The sequence below is a fragment of the Sorex araneus genome, chromosome 5 (assembly GCF_027595985.1).
Source record: "Sorex araneus isolate mSorAra2 chromosome 5, mSorAra2.pri, whole genome shotgun sequence".
In the NCBI taxonomy this organism is placed as follows: domain Eukaryota; kingdom Metazoa; phylum Chordata; class Mammalia; order Eulipotyphla; family Soricidae; genus Sorex; species Sorex araneus.
In genome coordinates this window covers 23,605,711-23,618,220 of record NC_073306.1, presented here as the reverse complement: position 1 = coordinate 23,618,220, position 12,510 = coordinate 23,605,711, and the positions used below count along the sequence as shown (strand labels likewise).

The 12,510-nt window shown below is 39.7% G+C and overlaps 1 non-coding gene and 1 pseudogene across 1 annotated transcript; one reads left to right on the top strand and one right to left on the bottom strand.

Annotated features, from left to right (window-relative positions):
- Positions 1-1,872: 1,872 nt before the first annotated feature.
- LOC129405214 (U6 spliceosomal RNA) lies at positions 1,873-1,979 on the bottom strand. Its single transcript, XR_008630397.1, has one exon. It is a non-coding gene; the product is annotated as a U6 spliceosomal RNA (small nuclear RNA).
- A 6,229-nt stretch (positions 1,980-8,208) lies between these two features.
- LOC129405306 (U6 spliceosomal RNA) lies at positions 8,209-8,308 on the top strand (annotated as a pseudogene).
- The last annotated feature ends 4,202 nt before the right edge of the window (positions 8,309-12,510 follow it).

Sequence of the window (12,510 nt, the reverse complement as noted above, 5' to 3'; positions counted from 1 at the left end):
GGTTTCCGGTATATGTTCCAGCACCAATCCCTTCACCAGTGTTCATTGTCCTCCACCAATATCCCCAGGTCCCCTCCCACCAGCACCCCCTCACCAGCCTGCCTCTATGAAAGGCATTTTAGCTATAAAATTTAGGCTCTGGTTTACATTACTATTATTGATAGGGTTTCAGGCTTAACACTTTAAGCACCTTTCAGCACCACCACCTCTTCCAGCGGGACCCCTTTCCTCCACCTTTGTCACAGTATTCTTTTCCCTGTCCTGTCCACCCCCCCAACCAAAGTGGCACGATTCCCACTGAAAACTGCTTCTCATGTCCTCTTTTTTTTTTCTTTTTGGGTCACACCTGGCGATGCTCAGGAGTTACTCCTGGCTCTGCATTCAGGAATTACTGCTGGTGGTGCTTGGGGGACCATATGGAATGCTGGGAATCGAATCCGGGTGGGCCACGTGCAAGGCAAATGCCCTACCCACTGTGCTATCGCTCCAACCCCTGCTTCTCATGTTCTTTCAATTGTCTTTGAACATTTGTTCTTCCACAGCTGTTTTTCTTCTTGCCCCGCATATGAAGGAGATGATTCTGTGTAGGTCTCTTTCCCCGTTATTAACTTCACTCAGCATGATACTCTCTAGATCCATTCGTATAGCAGCAAATTACGTTGTTTCATCTTTTCTTAAAGTTGAGTAATATTTCATTGTGTACGTGTAACATAGTTTCTTAATCACCTGCTCCTGGGCATCTTGGTTGTTTCCAGAGTTTTGCTCTTGCGGATAGTGCTTTTCCAGTCAGGGTGCCCCAGAGAGGGGCGAGTGAGAGCCCTCCCCGCCCCAAGGGACCCAGTCCCAGCAGTCAGCTCCACTACCCAACTGCCACCCAGGCCGCTTTCCTCACCCTCGGGCCGAGCCTTATGCATGAGTGAACATATTCTTGGACCGCGCGGCCACGAACATAGCATAGGACAATCCCTACCCATTTTCCATAAAATCATAGAGGGAAATATATATATATATATATATATATATATATATATATATGCCTCTCAGAGAGCCCAGCAAGCTACCAAGCATATACTGCCTGCACAGCAGAGCCCGGTAAGCTCCCTGTGGCGTATTTGATATGCCCAAAACAGTAACAATAACAGGTCTCATTACCCTGACCCTGAAAGAGCCTCCAGTCCTTGGGAAAGTCGAGTAAGGAGAGGCTGCTAAAATCTCAGGCTGGAATGAATGGAGATGTTACTGGCACCCTCTCGAATAAATCAATGAACAACAGGATGACAGTGACACAGTGGATAGTGCTTCAGTGAACACAGAAGTACAGATATCTTTTCTATATTGTGTCTTTAGTCCTTTGGGGTATATTTCTTTTCTTTTTTTTTTTTCATTTAAATTTCTACTTTATTTTTCCTGGAGCAAAATTCTGAAATGTTAACTGTTATCAAGCAATCAAGTTTATGCTTTATCTGAACAGTTTTACATTTTCCCCTGAAAAATAAAGACTACCAAATTTGTATTCCTAATCAAGTCACTCTATATTTTGAGAAATATTCTAGATGTTTTCTGTGCTTTATGTATGAATCTTAAAATTAATAGTTTACATTATGTTTTGTAAAATAACTGTCCCCCATATTTTACTTGATCTTAGCCAAAAGGTTGAGAAGCAATGCAGTCCCCATATTTTAATACTTTCCTGCAGAGTCCTTCAATACTCAATCAAGTCCTATGCTGGTCAACCATTTTGGAAAATAGCAATATCTTGTTTGAGTTAATAATTTAAAGAGTTAATATATTTTCAAAACTATCCAGTTTAGCTTTCGAGACTATCTGACTCGAATGTGTTACCGTGTGTAGTTGAGGATAATCCCACCAGTGGAAAATATGGAACGCTTCACAAATTTGTGTGTCATCCTTGCGCAGGGGCCATGCTAATCTTCTCTGTATCGTTCCAATTTTAGTATATGTGCTGCCGAAGCGAGCACCTTTGGGGTATATTTCAAGAAGAGTAATTACTGGGTCAAATGGGAACTCTATGAAAACTGTAAATGGGACAAATCAATATTGGGATAAGCTGAAATCATTATCTCCATATGCAGTATGGAAAAACCGAGTATCACCTCTGTGCAATTCCACTTATAAAATGCACAACGTGCATGCAATTAAGAGGAAAGAGCTGAATAACTGGACAAAGTAATATTCTATGAAAGACCTCACCTCTAACTTAAATGTATCAAGGTTGTGAAAATAAAGACCAAGGAAATGTTTTGATTAAAGTGTAACAGGATATGACAAATGCATCATGTTAAAGGACATTATTGGGACAACTAGCTAAGTTTTAATTGGGTCATTGGATTTGATCACAGCAATGCATCTAATTCCCTGGCATTAATTCCTAGATTTGTATAATTTGTTGCTGAAGAGGCACAATTCAGGCACTTACTTTCAAAGGTTCAGAAAATAAAAACTTCTTTGTACTCTCCTGTAAGTTCTAAATTTTATTAAATATAAATGAAAAATGTTGTTACTAATGAGGTTACACAAATTACCATTTGAATGGATACATTTAAACTGCCAGTGTCTTAAATGTAAAGTGTACTTCTTGAAATTGTGGGTAGGAAAAAGTGCTTTGGATGATGCAGTGGCACTTATTCTCCATCCAACCCCACCCTCCATGATCCTGCTCAAGAATACTTCCTCTAAGGATGCTTCCTTGATAACTTCCTTGATGCTTCCTTGATAACCCCAGACCATTCTCATCAGCCATTGTATACATTAACTCCAGATACATCTATTTTATATCATTTCCTTGGCTATTCATCATATGTAACTCTGACTTCTTGTTCTTTTGTTTTATATAAAATTTGAGTTCTTTAACTCTCCACGAGCATGTCATCTACATAATTATATTGTCATCAACGGGATATGACAGCAGATGTGGTCTCTGTATCTTCCCCAAAGTATTTGTTGTGTTCCACATTTCCACATCTCAAGGACTGTAAGTAATTAATTGCACTTAGCAAATAACTCGTGTGTGCTATGTATCTGGTACTGTAAATAACCATTCCCAACATGCACAGAATGCTTTACAGTTTACACAGCACCTAGGTATCTATTATCTTGTTTATGCTACATAATAGCTTGGTGAGGAAGGTGCTGCCCGTGGTTGACACTCTCAGGGAGGATCTGTGATTCGCTGGAAATCATACTGTATTTTAATAGCAGAACTGGAACACCAACATTGGTCTTGTGATTCCAAATCCAGTGCTTCTCCCACTCCATTCTTGGGAAAGATGGTAGGTCTGGACACAGTGATGGTCATTAGACAATTAGGTTTCAATTGCTGCTGTGATGACTTGCCACAAATCTATAGGCAAATACAACACAAACACCTTACCTGTAAGATATTTTACAATAAATCAGATATATTAAGTAAAATTAAGTGCTAAACAATCTTAGAGGGAAATATACTTTTACAGATTGATATAATCACACAAGGCTCAACCTTTAACAACGTGTTAGTGATCACTTATAAAAGGGCTTAATGGCCCCTGGTGCAATACAACAATCTTCACACAATTTCGTCTAAGGAAACTTTTTTGGAGCATTTTCAGTGGTTTATTCATAACAAACAAAATAAATTATTTCAGCTCTACTTTGTGGCAGGGGTTGGGGTTTGGGATGGAAACATCTGAAATATGGTGAAGGGAAGGTGTAATGGTGGTGGGGGATTGGTGTTAGAATATTAAATGTAATCAAATATTGTGAACTACTTTGTAAAAATAAAATAAATTAAGTGCTAACAGGGTTGTGCTCCGTTCGAAAAGCCAGAAGAGAACGTTTCTTCATCATTTCTAGGTTCTAAATAGTGCCCATATTCTTTGATGTGTGTCCCCCTTTTTTCTATGTTCAAAGCAAACAATAAAACATTTCCCGGGGCTGGAGTGATAGCACAGCGGGTAGGGCGTTTGCCTTGCACGCGGCTGACCCGGGTTCGATTCCCAGCATCCCATATGGTCCCCTGAGCACCGCGAGGGGTGACTCCTGAGTGCAGAGCCAGGAGTGACCCCTGTACATTGCCAGGTGTGACCCAAAAAGAAAAAAAAAACACATTTCCCTATGCCTTTTTTCCTCTACATCTTCTGACCAGCTTTTCTACATGTAACAATCTTTTCTATTAAATCGGGGCTACCATATAATTCAGAATAATCTCCCTATTTTGGATCAGTTGTCCACAGCTGTAATTCCATCTATATCTTAATCTATGTATCCCTACATATTTATAAAATCTAATGGTTAATTTGTGGATGTTCTGAGGGTTCTGTTCCACTCATGTGTTCTTTGAAGTTTTACTTTCCAGAGATTTACTGAGTACTTTAACAAATCTTTCTGGTTTGATTTTGGGCAACACTCAGCAGTTCTTAGTGATCACTCCTGGCAGGATTCGGGGTGCCATATGTAGTGCAGGAATAAAACCCAGATTATCCTCAAGGCAAGTGTCTCACCTGCTGTACTTTTTCTCCAGCACATATTTAAAAATTTAACTCAGGTTGTGAATGTTTCTTCTATCCACTTAAAAATTAATCATGACATACCAACAGGACATATTGTTATTAATATATTGTTAACTCTAAAAAATTAATTTCTATTAAAAATAATCCAGTTTTCCTTAATTTATTATTTTTTTCATTAATATTTGAGGGTACCAGAGAGATAATACAGCTACTGACAGAGCTAGAATTCAAACTCAGATTGTATCACAAATCTCACTGCTTTTTTGCATTTTTTGGTTTGGGAGTTGGGGGAGGGGTACTCCCAGCGGTACTCAAGGATTGCTCATGATGGGGCTCGGGGATCATATGTGGTACTGGGATTGAGCCCAGGTTGGCTGCATGCCAGGCAAGCACCCTCCCTGCTGTATTCCACTCTGACCCAAATCTCACTGCTTTTTCATTAACCTATTTTCTTCTCTTTTTTTTGAATCTGACAGAATGGTTTATTTATTTTTTAAATTTTATTTTATTGAATCACCATGTGGAAAATTACAATGCTTTCAGGCTTAAGTCTTAGTCATACAATGGTGAAACAACCATCCCTTCACCAGTGCCCATATCCCACCACCGAAGACAAAAAAAAAAAAAGCCCACAGTACACCTCCCATCAAGCCCACCCCCGCACCCCCCCGCCTTGTAACTGATAAATTTCACTTTACTTTCTATTTACTTTGGTTACATTCAATATTTCAACACAAACCTCACCATTATTATTAGGAGCACCCCACTAGAGTCAGACCTGTTGTGAAGAGAAATGAGGTCTCTTGTATTTCTGTACTTTAACAACTAAGTCCAGGGAGATTTGTTCCGGATATTCAATCGTTGCAAGCTTGTAAACCCCATCTGTGGTGTCATAATATGGCAGTCCCCATGCCCTTCATCCCCGGGAAGGGACAGGCGAGAGAGAGAAATACCTTTCCCCTCCTGGGCGGGCATGGGGTCTCAGCTTAGTTCTCTGGCTGGAGATAATCTGCAAGTAGCTGCCCATGTTGAAGTTGGTTCAGCTGGGTCTGGATTCACGCTCGTGCAGCTGCAGATGAGCTGCACACGAGTGCGGCCCCCGTGGTCACATCTCGGCAGCCATTAACCTATTTTCTTATGAAGAATAGTTCCCTCTAAGGCCAAATACCCTAATATGATGCCTCTGATTTTGTGTGTGTGTGTGTGTGTGTGTGTGTGTGTGTGTGATGTGTGGCAGGTGCTGGGGGGAGGATGCTGGGGATGGAACTTAAGTCCTAACATATATAAGATTCCCAGACCCTAGTGCCTTAAACTTAAATGTTGATTTATTTATTTAAATCATCCACATATTATGACCTTGAAAATTTAAATCCCTGCTGGAGAAAAATTAATGCAAGTTCCTTCAGCAGAGGATTAAATGAAAGGATGGTTGTGTACCTATGGTATAAAGATGGGGGTGGGGGAGTACTAGGCATGTACTCAGTGCATAAGAAAGACAATGGTAAAAGAGAAGAGGTATTTGTTCTATTTTTGAAGCACTGGGGGTTGAACCCAGAGCCTAATACACGCAAGACAGTTGCTCTGCCACTGAGCCATACCTCCAGCAAAATACCACCTTTGATTATTCATGGTGCTGGGAATCAAACCCAAGATTTCACACATACAGGACTTATTCTCTGCCATTGAACCACATCCCCAGATCAGTAATCATGAAAAGCCTGGAAGGAGCTGGTTTAGGTCCTTACTCTGCCGTGTTATGAGCTTGGACAAGTTCTTAACTCTGGCAAACTATTTTCTTTCTATTTTTGGCTTTTTGGGTCATACCCAGCGATGCACAGGGGTTACTTCTGAATCATGCACTCAGAAAGTACTCTTGATGGGGGACCATATGGGGTGCTGGGAATTGAACCCGGGTCGACCGCATGCAAGGCAAATGCCCTACCTGCTGTGCTATTGATCCAGCCCCTCTGGCAAACCTTGATTTTTAAAAAAGTTTTTTATTAGTCAATCACCGTGAGGTACAGTTACAGAGTTATAAACTTTCGTGCTTGTGTTCCAGTCACACAATGATCAAGTACCCATCCCTCCGCTAGTGCCCATTCTCCACCACCACTGATCCCAGCACCCCTCCCACTGCCCCCACCCCATCTTCCCCACCCCCCACCCCCTCCCACTACCACCCCACCCCCTGCCTCTCTGTCAGGGCATTCCCTTTCATTCTCTCTCTCCTTTGGGTTGTTGTGGTTTACAATAGAGGTATTGAGTGACCATCATGTTCTGTCTATAGTCTACTTTCAGCTCGCATCTCCCATCTCGAGCTGACCCTCCAAGCACCCTTTATTTGGCGGTCCCTTCTCTATCTGAGCTACCTTTTCCCCCAGCATGTGAGGCCGGCTTCCTAGCCGTGGAGCAAACCTCTTGGTCCTTATCTCTACTATTCTTTTGTGTTAGCCTCCCATTCTGTTACTTTATATTTCACAAATGAGTGCAATCTTTCTATGTCTGTCCCTCTCTTTTTTTTTTTTTTTTTTGCTTTTTGGGTCACACCTGGCGATGCACAGGGGTTACTCCTGGCTCTGCACTCAGGAATCACCCCTGGCCATGCTCAGGGGACCATATGGGATGCTGGGATTCGAACCCAGGTCAGCCGCGTGCAAGGCAAATGCCCTACCCGCTGTGCTATCGCTCCAGCCCCTGTCCCTCTCTTTCTGACTCATTTCACTTAACATGATACTTTCCATATTGATCCACTTATATGCAAATTTCATTACTTCATCTTTTCTAATAGCTGCATAGTATTCCATTGTGTAGATGAACCAGTTTCTTTAATCAGTCATCTGTTCTCGGGCACTCGGGTTTTTTCCAGATTCTGGCTATTGTAAACAGTACTGCGATGAACATACAAGTGCAGATGTCATTTCTTACTATACTTTTTTTGCCTCTCCAGGATATATTCCCAGAAGTGGTATTGCTGGGTCAAATGGGAGCTCAATTTCTAATTTTTTGAGAATCGTCCATACTGTTTTCCAAAAGAGCTGAACTAGTCAACATTTCCACCAGCAGTAAAGGAGAGTCCCTTTCTCCCCACATCTGCACTAACACCAATTGCTTTTGTTCTTTTGTATGTGGGCCAGTATCTGTAGTGTGAGATGATACCTAATTGTTGTTTTGATCTGCATCTCCCTGATGATTAGTGATGAAGAGCATTTTTTCATGTGCCTTTTGGCTGGCAAACTTTCTTAAACTTGGCATTTTCATCTATAAAATGCATCCTTCAAGGTCCAGGAATATGGCTAGGATATACATAAACAAACATGTATGTGCACATCCTCTATAGGGTTTTGTGATGATTAAATGTTAGGTTCTTGAAGAGAAATTATGTCAGAGACTGGCCACCAAAAGTAGTATTCAAGATGCACAAGAATGGGTGATTTCTTATTCAACCACAAGGTGGAGCTCAAGATACAGTAGTGTGTATCATATTCTTCAATAAATATTTTTAGACTTAAGAGGGAAAAAAGAAAACTCTTTCATCTGGATTTTGCTTGATTAGAAACCACCTTCCTTTAAGTCACGTTCATTCATATTCATAAGCTGGTGTCCATGAGTTATAAGAGTCTTTAAATTTTCTTCTTTGGTTAGTTTTTTATAAGAGAGATAAAGTATTCAGTAGATATTCTTTAATACTGTGTTTCATGTGCTTGCTTTGGCAACATCTACTAAAATTGGAGCAATATATAATATTTTCATAGACCCTGCATAAGGATAAAATGCAGACTCATGAAGTGTTCCATAATTTTTCTATTAAAAAAAATAGGAATACAACTACCATACAGACCAGCAATACCACTTTTTGGGATCTATCCCCCCAAAACAAAAACATTAATTTGAAAGGATAAGTGTACACTGTGTTCATTACAGCACATAGTACAATACCCAAGATATGGAAACAACCCAAATGCCCAAATGTAGAGGAATGGATCCAGAAGTTGGGGTATATATATACAAAGGAATACTATGAAACTCTTCAAAAACAAAAATCACACAATTTGTAGCAACATAATATGAAACTAAATATCATGTTGAATGAAGTCAGAATGAAAGGGATAGATACAGAATAATTGTTTTCATGTGTGGGAATGCTTAAAGGTAGATAGAACAAGGATCCAAAGGTAACATAAGGGAAGAACTGGTTCACACAATATTTTTTTCATTTCTTTAATTAGAGAACTGTGACTTACAATGTTATTGATAGCTGAGTTTTAGCTATATAATATTTCAACACCAATCCCTCCACCAGTGTCAACTTCCCTTCACCAGTGTTCCCATATTCCCTCCCCACTCCAAACCCCACTCCATCCCCACTTTTCAACCTGACAGGCACATTCAGAGTTTCAGTGCTTGCAGCTTAGATATCATGTTTTCAGTGTTGTTGAGTCTGTGTTTTGGAAATATGGCTATATCCCTCACCCATATCACCAGTGTAACTGAATCTTTGATGCCTGTTTGCTTATTCTTCCATTCCCTTCTTTCCCCCCCATCCCTCCTTGATTTCTTTCTTTCTCTGACCTTCTCTTCTCTAAACACTGGGGTCAGGGGTGATTTGGGCATTATCCTTTTACTACAATACATATCCTCATCCAGTATTCTATATACCATAGGTAAGAGAGATCATCCAGTATTTGTCTTTCTTCTTTCACTCAACATAATACTTTCCTGTCCCAACCACATTGCAGCAAATTGCAAATTAATGTCACCATTTCTTGCAGCTGCATAGTATTCCATTGTGTATATATACCACATCTTCATAATCCATTCATCTGTTGTTAGACACCTAGGTTGATTCCATGTCTTAGCTATTGTACTGAGTGCAGCAATGAACAATGGTGTGCATATGTCTTTTAAGAGAATAATTTTTTATGTCCTGGGTCATAGGACAGTTCAATTCTAAGTTTACTGAGAATTCTGCATCCTGTTCTCCACAGGGGTTGTATGAGACAACATTCCCACCAGCAGTGAAATGGAGTTCCTTTATCACCACATCCCAACTAACATGAATTGTTCCTGTTATTTTTGATATGTGGTATTCTCACTGGTGTTAGATATCATTTAGTTTTAGCCTATGTTTCTTTTGATCCAGACAATTGAGTGAGTGGAAGGAGGGCTTGGGAGAGAAGGATGTTGGGGTCCTAGAGAGAGGGAGGGGAGTACACTGGTGATGGATGTGGTGGTGGAATTATGCGCTTGAGAAATCATTATTAATAGCATTACAAACTACAGAATATCAATAAAAAATTTTAAAACACTGTGCTTCATTTCCACCTGGAGAAAATGTGGTATTAGTACAAAGAAGATGACTATAACATTGAGTTAAGACCGTTAGTATGTTTTGTTTTCTTTTCCAAAGACTGGAAGTTGTTTTAGTCTATCCTCTGCTCTAAGAGGCATACTTACTTTTTCTAAGAAGCCATTGAGTCCTCATGCAAATAAAACTCCTGGAGTCTATTAGTGTCCCAGCATTTGTGAAATGGCTTTTCTCATCAGTGAATCACTTTGAGAGCGTATTATGATAAGCTTATTTAATAATCTACTCATCATTTTCAGGAATGATCTTTTAGACATGTCCCTGTTGTAATTAGAATTCAAGAAAATCAGAACATCACTAAAAAGTTAAATATGCTATTAAATACCAGTCTCCAAATTCTGCTTCCAGAATTTAAGAAAGCATTACTGGGGCTGGAGAGATAATATAGATGTAAGAATAGATGTAAGGTACTTGTCTTGAACATAGCCAACTCCAGTTGGCTCTCCAGCACTGCACATGGCCTAGGAATGACCCCTAAGCCCCAGGTTGGAAGAGATGTGGTGAAAAAAGGAATTGCTATGGACTTTTGGTGGAAATGTTTTCTGGTTCGGCCCCAGTGAAGATAGCCTGGCGTGGGGTCATTAGAGCATGATGACTCTGGTTGGTAATAGTATATTTGAAAACTGCTAAGAAAATACATTTTAAAAAATTGTCATAATGGGGAGCTGAAGTTATAATACAGTGGGTTGGGAATTTTTCTTTCATGCAGCCGACCCGGCTTCAATTCCCAGCATCCCATATAGTCCTACAAGCACTACCAGGAGTAATTCTGAGTGCAAAGCCAGGAGTAACCTCTGTGCATTGCCGGGTATGACCCAAAAAGCAAAAATATAAATAAATAAATAAATTGTCATAATGGAGGAAAGAGTGAGAGAATAGTAGGTAAGACTGTTGCCTTGCACGCAGCCAACACTGTTTCAATCACTGGCATCCCATACTCTCCCCTGAGCACTGCCAGTAGTAATTCCTGAGTGCAGAGCCAGGAGTAACCCTTGAGCATTACCAGGTGTAGCCCCCTCCCCCTCAAAAAAAGTTATTATGGGCTGGAAAGATATTATAGGGGCTAAGGTGTTTGCCTTGCATATGGCTGACCTCAATTTTATCCCTGGCATTTCAAATGGTTTCCAAGCACTGCCAGGAATGAAAAGTAAAGAGTGGGCACTTCCAGGTGTGGAAACCCCCCCCCCTCCTACACACACACACTGCCAATTAAAAGGTTTTCATCACAAGAAAAACAAATTGTGGTATGGTGTATGTTGACTAGAAATGGCAGGGGCTAGAGCAATAGCACATCGGGTAGGGCATTTGCCTTGCACATAGCTGACCTGGGTTTGATTCCCAGCATTCCATATGGTCCCCCAAGCACCGTCAGGAATAATTCTTGAGTGCAGGATCCAGGAGTAACCCCTGTGCATCGCTGGGTGTGACCCAAAAAGCCAAAAACAAAACAAGAAATAACTAGAATTGGCAGATGATAACTAGACTTTTTGTTTGGGGGCCACACCCAGTAGTTGTCAGGTTACTCCTTGGATTAGCACTAAAGGGTGACTCCAAGCAGTGCTCAGGGAGCCATGTGGTACTGAACATTGAATCCAGGGCTCCTGTATGCAAAGCTTGTACTCCAGTCCATTGAGCTATTTCCTCAACCCCTAATTAGATTTATTTTGGTAATGATATAATATTACATATATCAAATTGTTATGTTATACACCTGAAACATATAAAGATATTTGCCAATTATATCTCAATATTTTATTATTATTTTATTAAACATTTACTATTTATTGTAAATACTATTATTTATTAAACTATTTATTAAACATTTACTATTTATTGTAAATAGTAAATGTTTAATAAAATAATAAAGTAACTACACATTACAAACATTGTAATGTGTAGTTATTTTAATAACTTTTACTATTAACATTTACTATTTACTATTAACATTTACTATTTTAATAACACTTACTATTTACTAAATAGTAAATGTTTAATAAAATAATAACAGAGTTGCCTACTAAAAATTATTAAGGAATGAACTCAGGACATAGGGCACTTTTGTAATTTAATAATGTTAGCTCCAAAGTGCCATCCATCATGTCTAAGGACCTTCCTTAAGCTCGGATGAGCGTTTTTCTTCCTCTGTTTTCCAACAGAACTTGATGATTTTGACGACATGTCTTCAACTCTGTCTGCTGTTACATAAGTGGCATATAAGTCTCCTTTCACCTATCAAACTGTGCTAGTCAGAAACAGGGCCTTAAGCTTCTTGTCCTCAACCTTATCCTTAGTAACTATCAAAATTCATAGCATACAGTAAGTGTGCAGTAATGCTTGTTGACCGAGCAATGTCTTAATATGCCTAGAAAATTATCCTGAGTTTTATCTTAATTTGGCTTTTCTGCTATCATGAAAATGAGAAAATTAGTCTGCTGCTTTATTGATAATTATTCTCATTTATTCACAAAGCTTGGCATACATGAGATTCCCAGTAAATATTTGTTAAATAAATGAACTAACACCAAGCAATTACAGTAAATTGGCATTTGCAAACATAGTGGAGTCAGATTAATTGGATTCAAATCCTGGTTCTCATGCTGTGAGACATTGGACAAGGAATATACTGTGAGTGTGCCT